Source organism: Taudactylus pleione, unplaced genomic scaffold (assembly GCF_031769625.1).
Source record: "Taudactylus pleione unplaced genomic scaffold, aTauple2 ptg000009l, whole genome shotgun sequence".
NCBI lineage: Eukaryota > Metazoa > Chordata > Amphibia > Anura > Myobatrachidae > Taudactylus > Taudactylus pleione.
In genome coordinates this window covers 13,048,777-13,074,522 of record NW_028284412.1, presented here as the reverse complement: position 1 = coordinate 13,074,522, position 25,746 = coordinate 13,048,777, and the positions used below count along the sequence as shown (strand labels likewise).

At 47.6% G+C, this 25,746-nt stretch overlaps 1 protein-coding gene across 7 annotated transcripts in view; it reads left to right on the top strand.

Moving 5' to 3' along the window:
- Positions 1-25,746, top strand: part of TYW2 (tRNA wybutosine-synthesizing protein 2) — a 49,889-nt gene that overhangs the window by 3,297 nt on the left and 20,846 nt on the right. The gene's annotated exons all lie outside the window — the stretch shown is intronic.

Here is a 25,746-nt window from a genome sequence, read left to right as displayed (position 1 = left end):
CCACGATTTTGCATGTACGAGGGTCCCAGGAGGGCGCCTGGGAAATTCTGCAAGTCATGGTCGTAGGAGAGCAGGTAACAATGGGGCTACTTGATGCTGGGGCGGATTTGACTTTAGTTCATCCCACGTTAGTGGACCCGGGGGACTTTGGCCCTCATTCAGAGCCGTTCGCTATTTGCGTTCGTTCGTTCAAAAACAAGGGGTGGCTATTCAAATGATCCGTTCGCACATTGCAGTCTGTTCACACCTCTAAGTCTGAACGAGCGAGCAAACACACTCGTTTATTTGTTAAAAACGCCCCCTGGCCGCTCACACCATACGTCATGTCCGCTATTTATTAGATTAATCGAGTACATCGAACAGGATATGAACTGCTCGCTATTCTTGTGGTTGGTTTTTTCAACCGCTATTTTGCGAGCAGTTCTGATTTTAAAAAAACCAAGTGACGTGGTCAATGACGCTGCTGGATTAATTATGCACTCCCTTAAAACGCCCGTTTTGACCTTTAAGCACGCCTGCGTTCGGATCTCCACTCCCCGTTTTCAAGCACCTTCCCCTGTTACCACCCACATACGCCTCATTCTGTCACTCAAAATAGCAGGCACTCGCTATATTGCGTACAAACGATTTTCAGCCGCACTGACTGGTTCGCGCATGCGTACTAAAAACCGTACGCATGCGCAGATGGGCGAACATCGCTCGGAACGAGCGTACTGCCGCTAGCGAGTGGCTCTGAATGAGGGCCTTTATTCCCCAAAAGACAACTGCAGTATGCAGAGTTGGGGGAACCACTCTGAAGTAGCCATGGCCCGGGTATACCTTGACTGGGGTGGTGGGCAGAGGTTTCCGGGAGGTGGGTGTGTTGCCCCATTTGCCCACAAATGTGTTGCTTGGTATTGACTTGGACCGCTTGCGGGCCACGTACGTAATGGAACCTGATGTAATTAATCATGCAATGCTGACAGCCCCCCCTGCTAAACCCCATTCCTCCCCAGGGACTGTGTGATCCAGATAAAATGCAGGTGTCCATGTATAAGGATAAGGAAATAATCCCATGTAATGTTGAGACTGCTCATGTTGGTGTGCAAGTACCCTGGGAGGATACACCAGGTCGGGATAACTATGTTACTCTTGATAATGAATTGTCTTTGTGCCAATGTAGCCAGTAACCCTGCCACTGCATGCATCATTGCTGGGAATAATGTAGTTATGTCAGGAAATGACCAGGTGGGACCTGTATGCAATAATGACATGTTTTTTTGGGAATGCCTCCCGTATGCATGGTAAAGGGGTAGTGCCTGTGAATAAGGCAGTGTCAGTGGCCGCAGTGACCACACAATCTCAGAAGATTAGGGAGGGAGATGTGAGCAGTCACGCTCGCATAAAATCTGGTTCCTGTGCCCACTTTACCACCCTATTTCATGCCCAAAACCTTGTTGGGCAAGGCTAATTGCAAGTGGGTCACATGTAAGTGACACTCCTATGTGAGTTCCAAGTGTCATTTGTTGGCCAAGGCTATTTATCCCTTGCACAGCTACAGCTACTTAATCAAATGTAGAAAATATGGTGCATGTGCCCACTTTACTACCTTATTTCATGCCCAATACTTTGTTGGGCAAGACCAATTGCAAGTGGGTCATATATAAGTGAGTTCCAAGTGTCTTATTTGTTGCCCATGGCTATTTAACCCTTATAAATCTACTTATTCAAATGTGGAAAATCTGGTGCCTGTGCCCACTTTTCCACCCTATTTCATGACAAAAACCTTGTTGGGCAAGTAGAATACAATCAAACGTATGTAATAGTCACCCTTTGTTTATACAATGTAAGAGTCGAGATTCAATTTGATTTCATTGTTTTAATATAACATGTTCTGCATAAGAAGCTGGAAAATGAATAAGAAGTGAATAAGACGCTAACTTCAGCCTCGTTCCCAATTATCATTTTATTATTTCTTCCTCCACTAGGGGGCACAGTTATAACACTGGGTATAGCCTGAGAGGAGAGTCTGGGCACCAAATAGTTAAATGAAAATACCCACAAGCCCTGGCTCCCTCTCCACTATACCCCAGCCATCTGTTTAAGTTTGCTACTGGCAGGAGCTGAGCACCATTTTTAGGGGGACTGTTTTAGATGGTCCCCCCGCAGTTTATTTTATTTATTGTATTTTATTTAACATCCACTAGGTGATTAGGGAAAGACAGTACGATTACAACATCGTAATGGGACTGTCGTTCCCCATCCCCTGCAGTGCCTACACTGAAGGGTTAGTCGTTCAGTGTAGGCACCCTCCCTCATCCCCGAACATGGCCAATTTGTCGTTATTGGCAGATTGACCAGCATGTTCGGGCGATGATTGATGTCAGAAACGACCAGCGGGAGCGCGCATCGCTGGTAATTTCCGACATTATAGTACACGATTAATAAGCGATTGCACGATTACGATGTCGTAATCTTGCAATCACTTATTAATATTGCCTAGTGGATGTGCGCCTTTAGTTTATTTTTACACTAGAGTGGGAAGTGAATTGTATCCTATAGGACGCCCCCACTGATGCTTTACTGCCCCAGGGCCTCAGCACTGATGACTGGGTTAGTGCGGCCGTGGACGACTGACACTGGCGCTTGACGGGGATAAGGTAAAGCGGCTCCCTGCAGGGAGCCGCAGGTTCGCGGCTGATTATCACCAGCACAGGAGACCACCTGCAGTACTGGCAAGTGGGGGCTCCTGTTCTCCGGCACCACCTACTAGACCACCAGGGCCTTAGTGTGCAGCAACTGCCATAAGCTCTGGGGTCTGGCCAGACGGGAGAGGTGGGCACTCCCTGTGAGCCCCTCCACCAACCCTGAGGTGCGCTTTTCTCCCAGAGACTGCAAGCCCCAGGCAGGATCCTCCCCTCTCTCATCGGAATGCTGAGCGGCCATTTTCCTCATAGCCTGCCTCAGCACAGCACGGGGAGAGAAGCTGGGCTTCTGTCTTCTTTCATAACCTGCTCTCGGCAGCCACGTTATGTATATTGCGCTCCTTCCTGCTTATTTGGCTGGATTTTTGAGCACTGGGCCCGATTCAGACTCGGTCGCAAGCGCTATGCGCTCGCAACCGGGTCGATGGTGGGCCAGTGCGCATGTGCACGACGGAGCCAGCTCCATCGTGCGCATGCGCGAGACCCGGATAGCGAAGGGCAATCCGTTGCTCCGGGTCTCGCCTCAAAGGGGGCATGCTGTCGATGTTGAGTGACAGCACGCCCCCTTTGGTTGGCGGGCCGGGGGGGTGGCTGTCCAGACGGAGGCGTCTACCGTCTGGGGGCGGCCCCACTGACATCACTCTGTTTGAGCCGAAAGCTCTCTGGGGCTTGCGGCCACGAGACCCTATCACAAGGGTCTCGTCGCAAGCCCGATGGCCCCATCATCCTGGCCGCTCGCATTAGCTGTGGGCGGCAACCCACAGCAATGCGAGCGGCCATCAAAAAAAAAAAAGACGCCCTGATTCAGAGCGTCCGGCTCTGAATCAGGGCCACTATTTGCTCACATTTCCTAGCATTTCAGTGGTCTGTGGGCGTGATTCAGAAGCGGGTCGATGGTGCCCAAGTGTGCATGACGGAGGCGCCTCCGTCGTGCACATGCGCGAGACCCGAATAACGACGGCCAAGCCGTCGTTAAGGGTCTCGCACCAAAGGGGGCGTGCTGTCGATGGTGAGTGACAGCACGCCCCCTTTGGTGGGCGTGCCGGGGGCATGGCTGCCCAGACGGAAGCGTTCCCATGGGAACACCTACCGTCTGGGTCCGGCCCCACTGACATCACTAGTGATGTCAGTGGGAGTGCTTTTGGCTCTGACAGAGCCGAAAGCACTCCTGGGCTTGCGGAAACGAGACCCTACCGCAGGGTCTCGTCGCAAGCCTGATGGTCACGATGGTCTTGACCATCGCAACCATCATTTTGGCCGCTTGCTATAGCTGTGGGTGCTATAGCTGAGTCCGCTCCAAAATGAAGGAGGGATGGCCCTGATTCAGAGCGAGCGCTCTGTCAGAGCGTCCGGCTCTGTATCAGGGCCTGTGTGCATGCAAGTATTTGTACTTCTACTGTGTGCCTGTGTACCTGCTGTGGTCACTGGTCTCCTGGGGAACATCCCTTACAGTTGGTGAGTACAGCTCTCAGTATACACTTAGCACTTTTTAGACCATTTTTGCTACCCTGTTCCTCCATTGTAATTTTGGTGTGGGGATTTCTGCGACTAAGGAGGTGGGTGCTTCAATGATGCGCATCTGTAAAAAAAAAAGGTGTTTGCGTCATCTCTCCTCAGGCTCCGGAGCAGGAATGCCTTTGCGTCAGTTGCTTTACGGCAACAGGCGATTTCACCTTCAAGATCCAGTCAGGTAATGTTGCATTTGATAGACCGGCTGGCAGCTCCAGTGCACCCTGTCCCCTAGCTCTGCGGCACAGCTTCCTATGGTGGAGCCACCTTGGATACAGTAATTTTCTCACTCCGTTCAGGGGTTAGCTCAGGTGTCCGCATCCTTTCAGAAGATGTTAGCTATGGATATAGCTCCCAGATGCAGGCCAGCTGCAAGCAAAAGTTCTACGCCACTCTCTGCGGGAGGTTCAGAGTCGTAAGTGTTCTCCAATGGGGAAGCCAGTGCTTCTATTACCTCTAACGTTGGGATTTCTTTGGTCCCAGAGGAGGCTATGTCTCCAGTAGACGTAGAGGCTCTTATTAGATCAGTAAAATCTATTCTACTGGTTGAGGATTCCAAGCAAACTAGATCCAAGGCGCCTGTATTAAAATGACAGAAAAAGGCGGTAACTGAATTTCCTTCTTCAACACAGCTAGAAGAACTCCTAGCGGAGGCGTGAACCAAAGTTTCTAAGCACATTGCTACCTTTTACCCTCTCCCAGAAGCAGATAGGGCTATGTGGGAATCTCTTCCCCCTGTGGACGCCCATGTTACCCATTTTATTAGGTTGTCTCTTCTTCCTATTCCTAACACTGCTTCACTTAAGGATACCACGGATAGGAAGTTAGAAAATTTCCTGAAGACCATTTAGTTAATGCAGGTGCTCTTGCTCGTCCAGTGCTAACGTCTGCCTGGGTGGCTAAAGCTATCGGCCGCTGGGTGGATGCTTTAGAAGACTGACTTTCCTCGGATACTCACAGGGGGGACCTTTGGTGGGGCATGTTAGGAAGGCAGCCTCCTACTTATCTGAAGCAGCCATAGATTCAGGAATTTTAACCTCTAAGGTGTCTGCTTCTGCCGTGGCAGTCAGGAGAGCGCTCTGGTTGCGCACCTGGAGGATGGACACTGAATCCAAAAAAGGCTCTAGAAGCTGTTCCTTATTCAGGAGACTGAATTAGACAAGATTGTGGCTACATTGGCAGCATCTAATGGTGCATACACACGATCAGATTTTTCCTTCAGATATGAACGATAACGATTTAAAAATCGTTCAGTCGTTCATATCTGAAGGAAAATCTGACATATCTGACATGCCTGAACGATGGACGATCAACGATGCGCTTTCCCGTTTGTCAGATAACGATATCTGACATCTGATGGGTTTGCAGTCAGACTTGGACGATTCCATTCATTTTAATGCAGTCAAAAATCGTTCAATCGTTCAAATCGTTCAAAACTTTGTTCAAATCGTTCAAATCGTTCAAAACTTTGTTCAAATCGTTCAAATCGTTCAATCGTTCAGTCGTTCATCTGACAAATCTGACAAGTCTGACAAATCTGACCGTGTGTACGCTCCATTAGTCTGCTTTCTTGCCTTCAGTGGCTTCGCCCAGACCTAGGACTTCAGTTTCTCGCTCCTTTCGTCTGCAGGGTAAAACCAGGGTCAACTGTTTCCCAGAAGCTAGGGTCCTTCCTCCAAGGGCTCTAAGTCCCAATTTAAGCAGTGTTGGTCCACCAGACATCCTGCTGCTAAACCAGCGGACAAGCCTGCCGCATGATGGGGCGGGCCTCCACTCAGGGGACCCCAGGGTGGGAGTCCAGCTTCTACTCTTTTTGTCAGTGTATGCGCAAACCACGACAGACGCCTGGGTCAGAGGTGTCGTGTCTCAGGGCTACGCTCCAACATTTCAGCTGCGCCATCGTCCCAGTTTTTTTCCACTGCCCTTCCCGCGCAGCCAGGAAAAGCAGAAGCTCTCGAGGAGTGTCTACGCTCTCTCCTGGCCTCCAAAGTCAACATTCCCATCCCACCATCACAGAGAGAACTGGTTTTCTACGCAAATCTTTTTCTGGTCTAGAAACCGGATGGCTCATTTCGGCCCATTCTCAATCTGAGTCACCTGAATATGTTCCTGTGGATACCCAAATTCTGCATGGAGTCCCTTCACTCCATCATTCTGGCACTGGAGAAGGGGGACTTTATGGCATCGTTATCTAGGATGCATATTTGCATATCCCCGTCCGAGCCAGTTACTAATGCTTCCTCAGGTTTGCGGTAAGAAATCACCATCTTCAGATTCAGGTGTTACCTTTTGGTCAGTCCACGGCCCCTCATGTGTTCACGAAGGTCATGGCAGCACATCTTTGAAAGAGATGCACCTTGAAAAATATCACCTTGTTGATGGAAACGCATTGGTGGAGGGACCTTCCTGATACGGTATGGATTGATTTCCTTTGCAATAATTTTTTTCCTGGAACAATATTACTGAAGCTAGTTTTGTAGGGAATCCGGATATCCCACAATATTGTGCTTGGGTATACATTGTCCAGCAAAATTTCTCTGGGCCATGAAGGAAGTCAGTCACATTCTCCATTTGGCGGATGCACCATCTTCCAGGACTGGCTCGCGGCCTATACTTCCGGTGTCCAGAATTGGAAAGCGGACTTCTTAAGCCGTCAGGATGTTCATGCAGGTGAGTTTCCTCTGCATCCGGTCATCTTTCAACTGCTGGTCCACCTTAAGGGCCTACCGTGATGTGTGGACCTTCGTTCAGGGAGTTCTCCACGTTCAACCACCATTAGTGGCTTCCTGGGACCTGTCCCTGGTTCTCCAGAGATAAGTCCCAGGGAGCCACAAATGGTTCTCCAGTCAGCTCCCTTTGAACCGTTACAGACGGTTGAGCTGCGTTGGCTTACATGGAAAGCCATTTTTCTTCTTGCCATCGCGTCGGCCCGGAGGGTGTCGGACTTAAGAGCCGTATCGTGTGTTTCCCCATTCCTTGTTTTTAATTCCGATAGGGCTGTGCTGCGGACTCTCCTGGGTTATCTTCCCAAGGTGGTGTCGCGCTTCCACATCAACCAGGAAAATGTGGTTCCCTCTTTCCAGGTTTCAGGTTCTTCTCAGCCAGAAGCCTCCTTGGACGTTGTGCAGGTTCTCCAGTTTTATATGAACAGGACCAGAGATATTCGCATATTTGATTCTTTGCTCACTGCAGCTCAGGAGCATCCCCTCTCATAGGGGGACAGCTTTGGGACATTCCAGTGTTATTCCTGTGCCCCCTAATGAAGGAAGAAGAAGAAAAGGAGACTTTTATGTTGCTTACCTGTTAAGTCTCTTTCTTCGACTCTATAGGGGTCACGGGGTGCCCACCCTGACACACCTGACTGCCGGGGTGTGCTTCCCTGGTGACCCCTCCGGCTATACTCTCCACTGTCTGAATGGTTCTGTGTGTGTGCCTGACCTCCACAGCCTCGCTCCTGCCGTGGGCTTGCAAACTAAACTGATGGCTGGGGGCGGTGTATAATAGAGATGGAGCCTGGGCTTGAGTAGTTTCATTTAACTATTTGGTGCCCAGACTCTCCTCTCCAGGCTATACCCAGTGTTATCCCTGTCCCCCTATGGAGTTGAAGAAAGAGACCTAAACAGGTAAGCAACATAAGTCTCCTTTTTTTTTAAGCTTGATGTGTGTTTCGATGCGAATAAACTAAAGTACACAAATTACTTTGTTTAAATGCTTGTAAAATCTATATATAGGTAGAACTTTAATGTTAATCACTTATAATGGGTGATTTTTCGTGTCATCACATACTATGTATTGTTAAATTGTGTGTTTATAAACATACACGCCCACCGACTGTAAAGGAGGGGCAAGTGCAGGGGTTCTGATGATGCAATTCACATCATCATGTCGCCCTAGGGATGGAACCAGAGCTAAATAGCATTATGTGGAACACGGGATGTCCATATGAAAAGGGGGCATGGCCACACATGCCCCCATTTCATGTCACACTGGGGGAAGGGGGTTGGGGTTATAAGTTGCTTCTCCAGCCTTACACAGTAGGTGAGAAAGTTCCCTCCCTATCTTTCCCCCCAAAATATAGGACAGTCCCAGGGCGTATGCATGCATGCATAGTTATACACATACTGTCACAAACCTAGTTACACACATGCCCACATATATACAGTCACATACATATAATTACACATATACATATAGTCACACCCTTTTACACATACATACATAGCGGTCAATCCAATTAGGTGTGAGTTGTATTCTGGGTGCTGTTCTTACAGCAAACTTTTTGTGTACACAGCCCTCTGAGCAGGTGTAAAAGTATAGAAAATAAGCCGGAGGACTGGGTGCTTTCTTCCCTTTAGAAACAGGGCAGGGCGCCCCGCTGAAACAGCCTAGCAGAAACGCTACACTCAAGCAGCAGCATGCTGCACCGTTTGGGGAATGTGGCTGGTCACAGTTTCTGAAAACGCGGGCACGTCTCTCCCATTTTCTGGGTGGGATGAGGCCAGGATCTGCGTTGGTCGACACAGATTTCTGGCCTCTTAGGTGACCAGCACCCAGTCAGGCTGCGGGAAGCTTCAGCTCCCGCAGCCTGACCAAAGGAGCAACCATCGCAATGGTGATCCCAGCCTGCGACATTGGTTGCAGTGCTGGGATCGTAAATGCAGCAAGGAGGTGTCTGACACCATCTTCTGCTTTTGCATCAGAGATGGAGGTATTTGCATAGCCACTTGTGTGCGGCTCTGCAAATCCGTCCATCTCTGAATCAAAACCCCAGTTGCCTCTTTTGGTGTCCTCACTTTGTCATGCACTTCTCCCAGTTTGAATTTTGTAGAAAAGTCGCACAACCTCTCTGCAACTACCGTAAATGGGCATTTCTTATTGGATCTTGCATTTCTCCTGTGCGTGCATTCATGCGATGTATGTGAGTTTCATGACGCAAACTCGCATACAGTCACATACTTATACACATACCTATACGGTCTGGATGCCGATGCTTACATTACCGGCACAAGAATACAGAGGTCGGTCAGACCTGGATCCCTTCTGTTGGTATTACATACCGATTCCACCTATACATACATAAACACATACATAGAGCCACACACTTATATACACACACGCATGCATTCATAAGGCTTTATTCAGAGTTGTACACAAACCCGATAGTTTGCATACAACGCCAATGCTAGAAGATCTGTGCATGTGCAGGATCCGTACTGCGTATGTGCAGATCGCCTTCTGCGAGCTTGCATACTGTGCCCAGATGCCGCAGCCTGACTGACAGGCTGTGGCCATTTGGGGGCAGAGTGAGGGTGACATCAGGCAGCGTCTCCCAGAAAACAGGGGTGCTAGCAGAGTCACACAGGACCTGGCGTGCCGACATGGGCTGTTTGGAACGACTGCAGAAAATGTGTAGAAACACATCTGTATGTAGTGTGTGGCTGCATCACTACATCTGTATTATATAAAATGACCAATACAACTAACTTCATATACTTGGAATTACCAGGATTCCTGTGCAGTAGTAAATGTTATATGAGTTTGAGAGTTCGGGTTCCAGGTACGGCATTCTGAGAAATTTTAAGTTTTTAATACAGGCGGATGTGACTGAATGTGCCCATCCCCTGTACGTATGGAGTCTGCCTGTCCCCAATACATAAGTAGAACGTTGGAAATAAAACTTGCGATTGTTCTTCTGAAACATCATTTGCTTCCCATCTCTGTGTCAGCCCCCACGCACACAAATACACATGCGATGCAGAAGCCCATGAAACACATCATGCCAAAGCACGGGACTGGCAATAATGACACATTTCTGACCTAGGGCTCTATTTACTACAATCCACATTTGTAATGCAGATTGTAGTGTGATATTATCGACTGAATTCGCATTGCGATAAAGCCCTGTCCCTGCGAATCCCCTCCGCACACTAGTCATGGTATTTTCGCAAAAAATACCGTGACAAAGTGCCGACGCATGCGCTGACTGCCCGTTGCTGCTACCCCCCCCCCCGGCTCTAAGCCCTGCCCCCTCGCCCCCCCCCCCCCAACACTTGAGATTCTAGGAGGGCTTCATTCAGAGGCGGCCGTACGGTCTACGACCGCACGGCCGCCCCGATGTTTGTCCAGTGCGCATGCGCACGAGGGACCCGGCTCCTTCGTGCGCATGCGTGAGACCCACTACGACCGACAGCGCCGGTCGTAGCGGGTCTCTTTCCAAAGGGGGCGAGCTGTCGATGTTGATTGACAGCTCGCCCCATTTGGAAGGCGGGCCGGGGGGGTGGCAGCCCAAACGGAGGCGTTCCCATGGGAACGCCTGCCGTTTGGGGGAGGCCCCACTGACATCACTAGTGATGTCAGTGGAGAGCTTCCGGCTCTGACAGAGCCAGAAGCTCTCTGGGGCTTACGACAAGTGAGACCCTACACTAGGGTCTCGCCGTAAGCCCCGATGGTCGCGATGGTCAAGGACCATCGCGACCATCACCCTAGCGTTCGTTAGAACTGTGGGTGTAAACCCACAGCCTAACGACCGAAACAGAGGCGGCCGGTCAGGATGCAAGCGGCCGCCCAGTTTCTGTGCGACCGGTTGCATCCTACGACTGCCTCTGAATGAGGGCCAGAATCCTCTGAGGAGAGCGTAAAATAATTGCTGTGCGTTTGAATCTACCAATGTAATTTTACACCGTATATCTTTTTTTCTCCTCTGTCACTCTCTCTCATTGTTTCCATGTCTCATATTCCTAGTGTATTCTGTTTCTTTTCCCTTTTCGCTATGCAAGGGATTCAACTATCACAGCAGGTCACATGGCACGGCTCACCTGTTACTCAAATTACTTTTAGTTGCTAGGAACGTACTACTTTCCAAGCAGTGAAAAGGACTCCAGTGTGTATTACTAGTAAGTCAGACATCATAGGGAGGAGGAAGGGATCAGTCTGATCTGGGAATGATGTAGGTTGGTAGCACAGAAGAAGTCTTGTAAGCGGGTTTGAGAGGTGGCTAAGTGCAGATTTGACAGAAAGTACTTTGGGGTGAGGTTTAAAATATATGAGCAAGAATGTATTCTAGCAATCGGTTGAAGGTTAAGGCAACAGGATTGTGAGAGAGACTATGGGGGTGTATTTCCTAACAAGCAGTTTGTAAGAGCCACCAATCATCCGCAGATTTGACCAATAGTTTTAAAATGGCGACAGGAATCAATACTAAACAAGCCTGATCCAGTGGACAATATCATTTGATTACAGGGACTCTCTTTGCTGCTGACATACTACTGTTAATTTTTGCATGATGATCTTAGAAAAGATGATCTGAACATTCAGTTTGCAATGGTTTCACTTGATTTAGTTCCAGATCGTCCTTATTTAGAAATGCAACAAGCCATATCATAATCTTACCAATCAGTTTAACGGACTGTCTTCAAAGGTTCATCAGTCACTCACCTGATGATTAAGTGTCGGAAACTTCTACAGGGGTCACCTCTTCACCATTTGGGATTGGATCATTGTGACAACGGATGCCAGTATTTGGGGTTGGGTGTGGCATCACCTTAACCCTTCAATGCTGATTTGGGTGTATTTGGACCGTGAACCGGAAGCTTACTTCAAGTATTTACCGGACTGTGGAATATCAAAGATTTCACATTTTTTCATTAACTCATATTAATGAAATGTTTAGATTGAGCCGGATCGCACCGTTACTCACCCGCAGCTGGGTTACTGTACCTTTGCACAAACCTACATTTGGGTCCTGTTGATCCAGTAGTTTACTTCTACCTTGTTTGAGGAGACATGAGTTTGTGCCCACTAAATCACAAACGGGAGGGAATATCCATCATGAGAGCCTTACTAATGCTGTATATACTGTTGACTTACAGCTAACACAACTTTGGTACTACAGTACTTTGGATCATACATTTCAGGGTAAGTATGCAGGACTCTTTAATATGGATTAATTACTCAATTTATATCCAAACAGACTGTGGGTAAATGTAATAGCCTGTGACTTGCAGCCATTAGTGAGTTCCCAGCAAGTCTGCCCGATGTTTTAAAGTGACAATCATTTAAAAGGCAAAATTAACCTAATTTTGCCTTTTAAATGACTGTTCTTTTAAAACATTGTACAGACTTGCCGTGAACTTGCAGATACCAGAAAGTCACAGGCTATTACATTTACCCCGCAGTCTTTGTTCTTAAATTATTTGTATATTTACTAAAGTGAGTGTTTTTAGAAGTGGAGATGTTGCCCATAGCAACCAATCAGATGCTAATTAACATTTATCTAGCACCTTCTAGAAGGTAATAGCTGATTGGATGCTATGGGCAATATCTCCACTTTTAAAAACTCTCACTTTAGTAAATATAACACTTATAATCATAGCTAGTGTCACATTCCTGCAATTGTGCTTTATAACCGTTGCATTTTTTTACATTTTGCACATTTATGATGTGTAGATATTAAATGTTATTTGTCACTCAAATCTCATGTGCTGTGTTTTATTGTAGAGTTCTACTAAGACTGCGCTGTCTTATTAATATCTCTCTGCTATTGTCACATAGATGTCTCAATGTTACGTAACGTCTACATGTCTAAATCAGATCTTATCATCTTTTCTCCGAGAGAACTACCTCCCCTCCAGTCGCCCTCACAATCCATAATTCCAAAATATCCCTAGGCTTCAGCTTCATTTGGAACTCTACATCAATGCCAATCGTTTTTGCAGCTCTAAATGCCGTCAATTTTGATCTTTCTGTACAAAACCGATGGCAAATAGAAGTGCAAAGCCCCCGAACAGAAGCACTGTATAGATCAGTATGATCTGTGCAGGCTTCATTAAGTATGAAAGTAAGCAAAAGGTTAAATTTAACAAAAAAAGAAAGTGTGGCCCCTCTGAGCCTGGTCTGGTACTGGAAAATCGGGGAGGGAAAAACTGGCATTTTGATTTTCCAATAACCAGCTCCGGGCTGAACTAGCTGCGAAGCTTAAGGCTGTGAATCATTGGATAGTTGGGACCACAAAAATAAAATGAGGTCACACCCCTCCTGAGGATCAACCATACTGGGGGGGGGGGGGCTCTTTCCGTATACCTGGAGGTGGTGGATGCTGGATTAATGATGTAAAAAATAGATTGTAACATTATTTTTTATAGAGGGACTACAGGTCTTAGCAAGACTGTGTCGGCATGCAGGCATTTGTGGACCATAAGTGCTAGCATACCCGAGCTTTAAGGGCCTGCTTGGCTGAAAGAGCTCTCTCAGCCAATCTGCGCTTTTCCATTGACTTCAATGGGAATGATCGCCAGTGACGTGGTCATTTGTACCATGTACAGTGCATGTCTGTCTTGCCTCGGGTTTGCGTTTTTTTGTTTTCAGAAGACGTATGGACTACTACATGGACCCAAGAAGATCTGATTCAAGGAGTTAATAAGTATGGATGTATTTTTTTTTTAATAAGGGACTTCAAACTATGGTGTCGGCATCCTGTCATTATTTTTATATTTTTCTTTATAGTGGGACTACATGTGCCCTTAATGTTCAGGCATGCTGTCACTTGTTGTTCTACAACTGGCCTGTATGCCAGTGGCATTCTTGCTGGGACCTGTAGTTCCACTGTAAAGAACAATATTCCATTCTATTTTTTACACCATTAACCCCGAATCTGTTTCAACCAGGGATGCTGAAAGCTCAGGGCTGTTTAATCCTCGGAAGGTCCTGACTTTTTGAGGATATCCAGCCCTGGGCTGACCAGTTTTGGGCTGATTTTACATTATGGCAGGGGGGCACCACGCTGTGTGTCTCCCTGCCATAGTCTAAGCCCCCCAGCTGGTTCAGCCCGTTGCTGGTTATTGGAAAATTGGGGTGACCCCACTCCGGTTTCCCCCCCCTATTTTCCAGTACCAGACCAAACTGAGAGGTCTGGTGCTGGTTACTCATTTAAGGAAAGGGGGGGAAAGAGGCGGTATTATCCTAATAAAGCCTGCACAGATCATAGGTCTATTATTTACTCCGGTTGGTTATTTGGGTTTTTTGGTAATTTTTTGATTATTTTGCAAACCAACTGTTAGACTATAGAAAGCGGAGATTTACTGTGTAAAAATATTGATTGTTGGTCCGAAATCCTAAAGTCAGGTTTTTGGTTATTTTGATGACCGTTTTGACTCTTCAAATTGCAAAACCAACAGGAAATCGTCCAAAAACACCAAATCAACCTTTAGTAAATTTATCCCTTAGTCTCTCTCTCTCTGTCCTGTGGCCTCCACCTTAAAAATATTGGCAGAATACGTCCTTTTCTTACCCTAGATGATATCAAAACTCCTGTCCACTCTCATCTCCCATACTGCATCATTATCCTGTTTGGGTTCCCCATTTTAATTTCTACTGCAAGACTGATTTTCTTTTCTCATCACTCCACATTTGCTGTACCACTTTGCGGATCCCCTACTCGGTCTCCTTGTGTCCTACAGAATAGAATTCAGATTGCTCACTCTTACCTATGATAAAGGCAAGTTGTCAGGTAACCAGGATATCTGGAAAGGAAAGGGTTAATGCGGTCAGAGTGTAACTCTGGAGACACAAGAGTGTATCAGACAATACTCTGATGTTTATTAGGCATAACAGGGATTTATATAGCTTCTTCATTACATATCTTATAATTTCTCAGCATGTGTTATTGTTACTATCAATTTGATTAAAGTCATGTATACATTGGGAGTTATTACTTGTATTAGCAGCAAGGGGGCAGTATTGCATTAATAAGCAAATGACTACTGATTTCTGGCGTATTCTATTGTATTTTGCAAATATTAAAGAGTCTTTGTTCATTGTTAATGAGAGGTACAAACCGTGACATTCCATTGCAACATTGTATATATCGCTTTGCCATTGCAAGCAACAAGCACATAGAAATCTTTGGTGAGAACATGTGAAACCTCCTGTATCTCCATGTCAGCATACATTTGAACAAACCAATATTAAGAGTTTAACTCTATCACTTACAAAACCCTCAATCACAACATCACGTCATGCAACTCAAATGTCATATCAATACTTTCCCTCTGAGATTTACATGTGGCCTGTGCGTCACCTCTTATGCTTATTGATAGGACTTATTCTGTGCTGCAACTTATAGAATTCCCCTCCACACCCATCAGACTCTCCCACAGCCTTCAAGTCATTAAATGCTCTCGAAATCATCTATTATTTAGCATTTACCCTACTCCCACCTATATTCTGCACACTCATGCCCCCTCACTACAGTCCCAATCTCTGCTCTGATCCACACTTGCTACTCTTTGCTTCAGCTTTGTCCTATTTCAATTACAATATAAACTGTTTTGTGAGCAGCGCCACACCCTACCCTTGTTTTTATGTCTGCGTTTATTTTGTCTACCTCGTATGTACCAGACAGGTCTGCAAAGCACTATAGTGCATTGGACTGAAGTGACGTTTTATTCTTTACCCACTTTTCACGTGCTTCTGCAAACACAAAACATTGGCGTGGGGAGTGGACAGATTGTCCAGGACAGTTGTGGAGTGTGCATGTTTACCTTACAGTGTGCTTGGCTTACTAAGGCATGAATTTACTATTATTGCTTTTAGGAATTAAAATGCACTGAAACACAGCAAGCATTCGGCAGTTAGCTTTAATTTGCACCTGAACCTAAATGCAGTGTTAGTAAATGAGCCCTTCTGGAACACTTATACATATAAAGCATCATTATGGGTCACATTTTTTTACTGTTCATAAATGAGCCTTATTACGTACGATTTATCACATGAGATTAGTGTCTCTTGATCTTTAGCCCTTACTGTAGTCCACACCACCATCTAATTTAAGTATTTCCTAAGGCACTTTAGCAGGAAGAACAAGACTTAAAGGGATGGTCCTAGATTTATTATGACAAGTTTCAGAGGGTGGGTATTAAAAACTGGTGTTTGAGCACTTTAATACTGCTCACACAATTTTGATCCCTAAACCCATCCAAGACCCACAGTTAGTAAGCTCTTATAGGCCTATTACATTATTGAACATGGACATTAAGTTACTAGCAAAAATTATCGCTGATAGGCTTCAAGCCTTTCTTCCCCATGCTCTGACATGTCACCAACTTGGATTTGTCCGCAACAAACACTCTGTTAAAGGAGTTCAAGCAGAAATTACTGCAGTTATTGCATCTTCTCAACCATCTCATTCTCAAAACATATTGCTGAGTATCGACACCACCAAAGCATTCGATACTGTGCTTTAGCCGCACTTATTCTTAGTATTGCACCTTAGGAATTTCCATCCGGACTTTATTAAAATGATTCAGTACTTGTATTCGTCCCCTTCCACCTCCCTGCAGCTGCATCGATCCCAACAATGCCCCCTTTCCCCACTTTTATTTAATTTGGCTGTTGATCCCCTTCTGCGTTTATTACAAGGTGACACTCAGTTTCAAGGGATTCAGGACTTCATTCAGAGGCGGACGGAGGATGCAAGCGGTCGCTCAGAAACTGGGCGGCCACTTGCATCCTGACCGCCCGCCTCTGTTGCGGTCGTTAGGCTGTGGGTTTACACCCACAGCTCTAACGACCGCTCGCGACCATCGGGGCTTACGACGAGACCCTAGGGTAGGGTCTCACTTGTCGTAAGCCCCGGAGAGCTTCTGGCTCTGTCTGAGCCGGAAGCTCTCCACTGACATCACTAGTGATGTCAGTGGGGCCTCCCCCAAACGGCAGGCGTTCCCATAGGAACGCCTCCGTTTGGGCTGCCACCCCCCCGGCCCGCCTTCCAAACGGGGCGAGCTGTCAATCAACATCGACAGCTCGCCCCCTTTGGATCGAGACCCGCTACGCCCGGCGCTGTCGGTCGTAGCAGGTCTCACGCATGCGCACGCCGGCGCTGTCGTGCGAATGCTCTGTGGGGGGCCATCGACCCGGTCCGAGCGCATCGGCGCTAACGACTGGGTCTGAATGACCCCCTCAGATTGGATGTAGAGAAATTAAATTGACAGCTTTTGCTGATGATATTTATTGTGCATATCCAAACCTGCTGACTCTACCACGCATCTTTCAACTTTTAACGGCTTTTGGTGCTGGTGTCATCTAATTTGTTTCTTTCAGTGCTTTAAGGTTATCCTTCTCTATAATGGTGCATACACACGGTCAGATCTGTCAGATGAATGACGAACTATTTTACCAACGATTTCATGAACTACGAACGATTTTTGACAGTATTAAAATGAATGAAAATCGACCAAATCTGACTGCAAACAAATCAGATGTCAGATATCGTTCATCATTGCAGGGACACATGATTTTCTTTCAGATATGAACGATTGAACGATTTTTTAAATCGTTATTGTACAAATCTGAAGGAAAATGTGACCATGTATATGCACCATTAGACAGTTTTGTTTCCAAATTTCATAGTAACGAAAGTTGTTGATTTTATACAAATACTTCTGTGTTATAACTTTTCGGACAAAGTGATACACCGATCATCTATTTGTCATCTGCACTTTGGTAATCTGTTTGTCATATGTTGTTATTTTGTAATGTTCATTGCTTCAAAAAAAAAAAAAAAAAACTGGTGTTCGTAGAAAAAAGGCTCCTTAGTAGCAGGTAGGGTTACAGCATAAATCCGTGGAGCCTTCAGGGGCATCTGCTGGATCGAGTGTTACTGCAGAGTATTTGATTAAATCTTAAGTATTGTGGGCCTGATTCAGACCCGGTCGCAAGCGCTGAGCGCTCGCAACCGGGTCATTGGTAGCCCAGAGTGCATGCGCACGACGGAGCCGGCTCCGTCGTGCGCATGCGTGAGACTCGGATAGCGACGGGCAATCCGTCGCTCCGGGTCTCGCACCAAAGGGGGCGTGCTGTCGATGTTGAGTGACAGCACGCCCCCTTTGGTGGGCGGACCGGGGGGGTGGCAGCCCCGACGGAGGCGTTCCAATGAGAACGCCTACCGTCTGGGGGCGGCCCCACTGACATCACAAGTGATGTCAGTGGGAGAGCTTTCGGCTCTGTTTGAGCCGAAAGCTCTCTGGGGCTTGTGGCCACGAGACCCTACCACAAGGGTCTCGTCGCAAGCCCGATGGTCGCGATGGTCTTGACCAGCATCCTGGCCCCTCACATTAGCTGTGGGTGGCAACCCACAGCAATGCAAGCGGCCACGAGGCCGCTCCATAAAAAAAAAAAAAAAAGACGCCCTGATTCAGAGCGAGCGCTCTGTCAGAGCGTCCGGCTCTGAATCTGGACCTGATTCAGAGCTGGACGCTCTGACAAGAGCGCTCGCTCTGAATCAGGGCCCTCCTACCTAAAATTGGAGCGGTCTCCTGGCCGCTCGCATAGCTGTGGGTGACCACCCACAGCTTATACGAGTGGCCAAAAGGATGGTTGACCATTGCGACAATCGGGCTTGCGATGAGACCCTGCGGTAGGGTCTCGCTGCCGCAAGCCCAGGAGTGCTTTTGGCTCATAGCCAAAAGCACTCCCACTGACATCACTAGTGATGTCAGTGGGGCCGGCCCCAGACGGTAGGCGTTGCCATGGGAACGCCTCCGTCTGGGCAGCAACGCCCCCGGCACGCCCACTAAAGGGGGCGAGCTGTCACTCACCATCGACAGCACGCCCCCTTTGGTGCGAGACCCATAGCGACGGCTTGGCCGTCGCTATGCGGGTCTCATGCATGCGCACGACGGAGCTCCCTCCGTCGTGCGCATGCGCACTAGGGCACCATCGACCCGCTTGCGAGCGGGTCTGAATCAGGCCCTCTGTCCACAATGAAATTTGTTTGAGTTGTATTTTTCATCAGGCTATACTTTTAATGTGGTGTTATTGAAAACAGCTTGACAAGTACACTCCAATAACACATTTGTTTTGTGAAACAGTAGTATTTGAATATACTTGGTTAGATATTATAGTAGTATTGACGACAGGTTGCGTAAACATTTTATAGCTTTGGAATGTCTTGTTACTTTTGGGGTGTTTGTGTTATACTTTATTTTAATATGATAACTTCTATATTTTTATACCATTTATACCAACATTTCTTTCAGTGTCAATAAGCTTTGCTATAACATCAGAAATGTTACTGCTTATATTAGCATAATGCTTTTAGTAAGTGGAGTGTTTGTGTGGCAACTGTTTTTTAAAGTTGCCTGCTCCATTTTCTTGCATTCACTGGAGGTAACATTACACATTGTGGGCAATGGAGTGTCTTCCCTTGACAGCTCTGACCATAAGTAAAGCACTCTTTACCACTGTATGACAATTACTTTTGACATATAGGGTCATATTCAATTTGAGGCGAAAGCCCGAGGTCGGACTTTTCGCCATCATCGCCGTTTTAGGAGGGGATAAAGTATCGGGCGCGTGCCCGCTTATCCCCGTATTCAATTAGGATCCGGCGAAAACGGGACCCGGCGGAAAGGTAAGTAGCGAAAAGTCCTGTCAGTTTTTGGGGAAATCATGCTGTCACCCCCAAAAGATGTTCTGATATGGGGGATCACTATGGGTACCCCCGATTTGGCCTGCTGAAGGTAGTCGGAGTTTTAATAGCTGCGGCAGGTGCATAAATGCGGCTTTGGAAGAAGTGGTGCAGAATAGCACTTAGGCTTTATTTGGGGGAAAAATAACTAGTCCCATCAAATTTGGGGTACATGAAACTGGGTGTGAGCATATTTTTAAGTCCCTAAAGTCATTTTTAAAAAAATTTCAAAAATCCACCTGCCACATTCGAGAAAATACCTGCCGCATACTTGGGGACCCCCCCTGAGTCAATTTCGCTACTTTTAAAGTTTGTCCCCCAACATTTTTTTTTGCTCCCCCAAAATGAAGTATCTTTTTTGGGATGTCCTAAGAATTTTTTTACATTTTTTTTTACACAGATTACATTAAGGGGACATTTCAAAGGCTGTAGGCTATTGTTTTATTCTGCACCCCTATACCCCAATTCTGCATTTGTTTTCGCCACCTATGCAGTGGAGAAAAGTTATCCCCGTTTTTTAACAAAGACCTTTCGCACCGGCGAAAAGTCTTTGAAATTGAATATGGGGATAATTAAAACAGGCGAAAATGACGTCATCGCCGATAAATTATCGCCGATAACGGACTTTTCGCCCCATATTGAATATAGTGTCATTGGGGTTTTAACAACCATACAGCTTCTTTCCCATACCAGTTTACATACTTATGCTGGCGATAAAGAATGTATCTTAACAGCAGTGGGTGACATGGGTACGAAATGTCGACATTTCATCCTGGTGACCCAGTAGTGATTTACCCTCACCTGGTGTCTGCAGCGGCAGCATCTATGTCTTCTGGGTCCCAGCGGTCATGTGACCTTCATATGCGGGTCCGGTTCTCTGGTATTTCTCCATTACCCCAAATCTCTGCCCCTAACCCTCCCTCTAGTGGAGGGGTGGTCAATAAGCGACCCTCCAGCTGTTGTTAACTACACTTCCCAGAATGCTCTGCAACTGTTTTAGCATGGCCAAATAGCAAAACTTTGGCAGGGGATGCTGGGGTGTGTAGTTTTACAACAGCTGAGGGGCCGCTTATTGCTCACCCCTACTCTAGTGCCTAACCCTAACCACCCTCTCCCGCAACCTAAACCTAATATCCCACCGCAGCCTGACCCTAACTCTTCCACCCGCAACCTAACCCTAATGTCGACATTCTGACTATGTCGACCGGATGCCGTTCACCATTTTAGCAAAGTCGTCGACATCATACCTGTCGACATTTTTTATTGTCATCCTTTTGACTACATCTGAAGTGGGTAAGGGGCAGATTTAATGTAATTAGTGACAAACTTAAAATCACTGACAATCACAAATTGTTAATGAATATTTTATTACAACTATATAGTCAAAGGCAATCTTTTGTCATTAAAGGCTGATGATAGAGCACTGTCAAAATTAACTGTGCTTTTGATGGACATGACCGTAGTAAGTTCATAGCAAATGGTTATAAAATGTAACAAAATAATGTCCTTTCTACTTCAGGGTCCATAGGGGGTCCACAGGGTTGACCTTGGGGTATAGCTGGATCTGGATCCACGGGCACCACGCAGTTAAAGCTTTTGCTGCTCCCAGGATGCACTTGGATCCATCCTCTATACCCCGCCCCCGAGCCACAGGCACCTCAGTTTTAGTTGGTGGCCAGCCGAAGTCGGGTCACCCTGACGTGGTGGGGCTGCATAAGCAGCCCCTAAGCTTATTTTTATTTTTAAAAGAAGAAGATTTTATTTATTTATTTATTTTTACTCTTCAGAGCGACAGCATCAGACTGTCCATCTGAACGTCCACGCTGCCGCTCTAGAGTGTCGGCCGCAGCTGTGTCGGCACATCAGTCCTTGTGGCTGCGGTCCTGGAAGGCTGACGTGGATTCTAAAAAGGGCCTGGAGGCCTTACCTTTTAATGGAGAGTTGCTATTTGGTCCAGATTTGGACAAAATAGTGGATACTCTGGCTAAATCAAAGTTTGCCTTCCTCCCTTCGGCTTCAGCACCAGCTAAGGTGAGGACCTCAGCCTTTCAGGTTCAGGGAAAGGCCAAAGTTCAGTCCTTTCCGAGGCAGTCGGCGACTAAGACAGTCTCGAAGCCCAAGAAGCAGACCTGGAGTGCCAGGCGCCCTTCTTCCAAACAGGAAGATAAACCTTCTGCCTGATGGGACGGGCCTCCCTCTGGGGGACCCCAGAGTGGGCAGCCGACTTCTTCAATTTGCCCAGTGCTGGCACAATACCACCACGGAAGCCTGGGTTCGAGAAGTGGTCTCCCAGGGGTACGCTCTGTCTTTTCGGCACAGACCACCCCACCGGTTTTTCTGCATGAGTCCTTCTCAGGATAAAACCAAGGCTTTGCAGATTCAGGAGGCTATAGAGTCCTTTCTGAAAGCAAGGGTCATTGTTCCCGTTCCTCAATCACAACGAGGGACGGGGTACTACTCTACTCTGTTTCTGGTGCAGAAACACAATGGTTCTCATCGCTCTATCCTCAATTTGAAGTCTCTGAACAAATTCCTCAGAGTTCCCAAATTCAGGATGGAAACGTTACGTTCCATTATTCTGGCGATCGAATCTGGGGATTACATGGTCTCCCTGGATATCCAGGACGCCTACCTCCATGTTCCGATAGCACCTTCGCACCAGCGGTATCTGAGGTTCGCTATCCTTCAGCATCATTATCAGTTCCGGGAGCTACCCTTTGGCCTCTCCACGGCATCAAGGGTATTCACCAAAGTGATGGCAATCATGGCCGCACATCTTCGGAACCAGAATATACGGCTGCTGCCGTATCTGGACGACCTCCTTTTGCTGGCGAGCTCCCCGGAGGTACTGCTTCAACATCTCCACCTGACGATCGCTTGTCTGCAAGTGCACAGGTGGTTGATAAATTGGAGAAAGTCCTCCCTGATTCCATGACAGCGGATGGTTCATTTGGGAGCCCTGCTAGATTCTCGTCAGCAAAGGGTTTTTCCTGACTCCGGAAAAGGTCTCCCTACAGCTGTGGATACACAGTTGCCTGAGCAGTTGCCGCCTGTCGGTCCATTCGGCAATGAGAGTTCTGGATTACCTCACCGGATCTGCTCTCAGATACTGGTGTTGTCCCCGGAAGTTCGGCAGTCTTTGGCTTGGTGGCTTCAGACAGCTCATCTGGTCAGGGGGCGCCCCTTTTGGATCCCAGACTGGGTCCTGCTCACAGCAGATGCCAGTCTCCGGGGTTGGGGGGCAGTGACAGGCTCGTTGTCTCTTCAGGGTCGTTGGACTGCGGAAGAAGCTCTTCTCCCTATCAACATCCTGGAACTGCGGGCGGTGTACAGGGCCCTGCAGTCGTCCGACACCGCTCTTCAAGGAATGGCGGTTCAAGTTCAGTCCGACAACGCCACCACGGTGGTGTACATCAACCATCAGGGAGGAACTCTCAGTTGGGCTGCGATGTCGGCGGTGTCTCACATCCTTGCTTGGACGGAGTGCCACATTCCAGCGATCTCGGCGGTCTTCATCCCCGGAGTCCTCAATTGGGAGGCGGACTTCCTCAGCCGTCACAACGTGCATCCCGGGGAGTGGTCGCTTCACCTAGAGGTGTTTCAGCTACTCGTGGATAGATGGGGGCTGCCGGAGCTGGACTTGATGGCCTCCCGTCACAATCACAAGCCCGTTTACGGGTCAAGGACAAGAGACGCAGGCGCATGTCTGGTAGACGCGCTGTTGGTGAAATGGTCGTTTCATCTGGCGTATCTGTTTCCTCCGATATCCCTGCTACCTCGGGTCCTGCGGAAATTCAAGCAGGACGGCGGCAAGCTCATGCTGGTGGCTCCGGCGTGGCCCAGATGTCCTTGGTACTCCGATCTGAGGAGCCTCTCCATCGACGCTCCGTACCTTCTTCCTCAGCGTCAGGACCTATTGTCTCAAGGGCCCTGCCTTTACACAAATCTGGGTCGGCTGTCTTTGACGGCGTGGCTCTTGAGACAGCCGTCTTAAGGTCTCGGGGCTTCTCAGGTTCGGTTATTGGTACCATGCTCGGGGCACGCAAGCCTGCTTCCGCATGGGTTTACCACAGGGTGTGGCGCACTTACTTTCAGTGGTGTGAGTCCAGAAACTATGATCCTCAGGTGTTGCGAGTTTCTAGGATCTTGGACTTTCTTCAATCAGGTTTGGACCTGGGCTTACGCCTTGCCTCCCTGAAGGTGCATGTGTCCGCACTGTCTGTGTGGTTCCAGCGAAGGATCGCTACGCTGCCAGATGTTCACACTTTTTTCCAAGGTGTTCTCCGAATCCAGCCTCCCTTCGTGCCTCCTGTGGCTCCTTGGGATTTTGCGGCGGTTCTTCGGGTCCTGCAGGGTCCTCCTTTTGAGCCTCTTGAGTCTGTGGAACTCAAGTGGTTAACGTTTAAGACCGTTTTTCTCCTGGCAATTGCTCCTGCCAGGAGGGTGTCAGAGTTGGGGGCGCTTTTCTGTCACCCCCCCTTTTTCTGATTTTTCACCAGGACAGAGCGGTGCTTCGCACTCGTCCTGAGTTTTTGCCTAAAGTGGTTTTCGAAGTTCCACATCAATCAGGAACTTGTTGTGCCAGCTTTTCAGTCACCTGATTTCTCAGCTGGTGAGGCTTCCTTGGATGTAGTACATGCGCTCACAATCTATGTGGACCGGACTGCTTCTGTTAGGAAGTCTGATTCATTGTTTGTCCTCTTTGGTTTTCACTGGAGGGGTTGGCCTGCCAAGAAACAAACGTTAGCCCGTTGGCTTTGTTCCGTTATTTGTGAGGCTTATGCACAGGAGGGTTTATCTGTGCCAGGCTCTGTTAAGGCTCATTCCACTCGTTCTGTTGGTCCCTCTTGGGCTGCTAGACGTGGCGCTTCTGCTGTTCAGCTATGTAAGGCGGCCACCTGGTTTTCCATTCAGACGTTTTTGAGGTTCTATGCGTTTGACATGTTTGCCTCTCAGGATGCATCCTTCGGGCGCTGGGTTCTCCTTTCTACACAGGAGCGTCCCCGCCCTTAGTTGAACTGCTTTGGGACATCCCCAAGGTCAACCCTGTGGACCCCCTATGGACCCTGAAGTAGAAAACGAGATATGGTAAGAACTTTTGTTATCTCTGTTTCTACGAAGTCCATAGGGTCCACAGGGCACCCGCCCTGATGCACCTGGCTTCATATGGGCTGTGTGGCTGGTCACCGGTTTTCCGTTTCCCATTTCTGTGAGTATGGTTTCTTGTGTGTTCCAGTCTTCCTTCTCTCTGTTTAGTCTCCTCCTCCGGCCTTGGCTGCTTACCAACTGAGGTGCCTGTGGCTCGGGGGCGGGGTATAGAAGAGGATGGACCCAAGTGCATCCTGGGAGCAGCAAAAGCTTTAACTGCGTGGTGCCCGTGGATCCAGATCCAGTTATACTACCTGAGGTGCCTTGGCTCGGGGGCGGGGTATAGGAGGGGGACCCTAGTGCATCCTGGGAGGCTGAAAAGCTTAACTCTATGGTGCCCGGCGACTGACGTCACACCTATACCCCAAGGTATCCTGTGGACCCTATGGACTTCGTAGAAACAGCGATAACAAAGGTAAGTTCTTCAAATATCTCTTGTTTTACATCTGTGCAAATGTAAATGCAACATTAGTACAATGTTATAGGGAACGTTTATTTACAAATATTTTTTTTTTAGAATTGTTTTTTGTCCAAAGAAGTATGGCTTTATGTTATACAGGTTTTTATTCACAGCCAGCATTAGCACAATCACCAACAAAATGGAAAAGTGGTTTATTTTGTTGAGGCAAAACCATAAACACAATACAGGTATTATATTTAAAAAAAAAAATGAACACTCGTTTGGCACATATCTACGGGTAAGGAAAAGAACATAGAAAAGATTATTTGAACTTTAAGCAGCACCATCTCTGCTAGATTGCATCAATGGGCTTGGAGGTTGCCACAATAATATGTTTGCACCATTTATTTGCAGTGTCATATGAGCCACATTTATTGCCGCTCTCCATGTGATCTGCAAAGGACAATGGTGCAGTTTTTTCTGTCAGTTTTGTTAAATTGCAGTCAACAAAACGGGAAAAAGTCCTCACATATGTTGTGCAG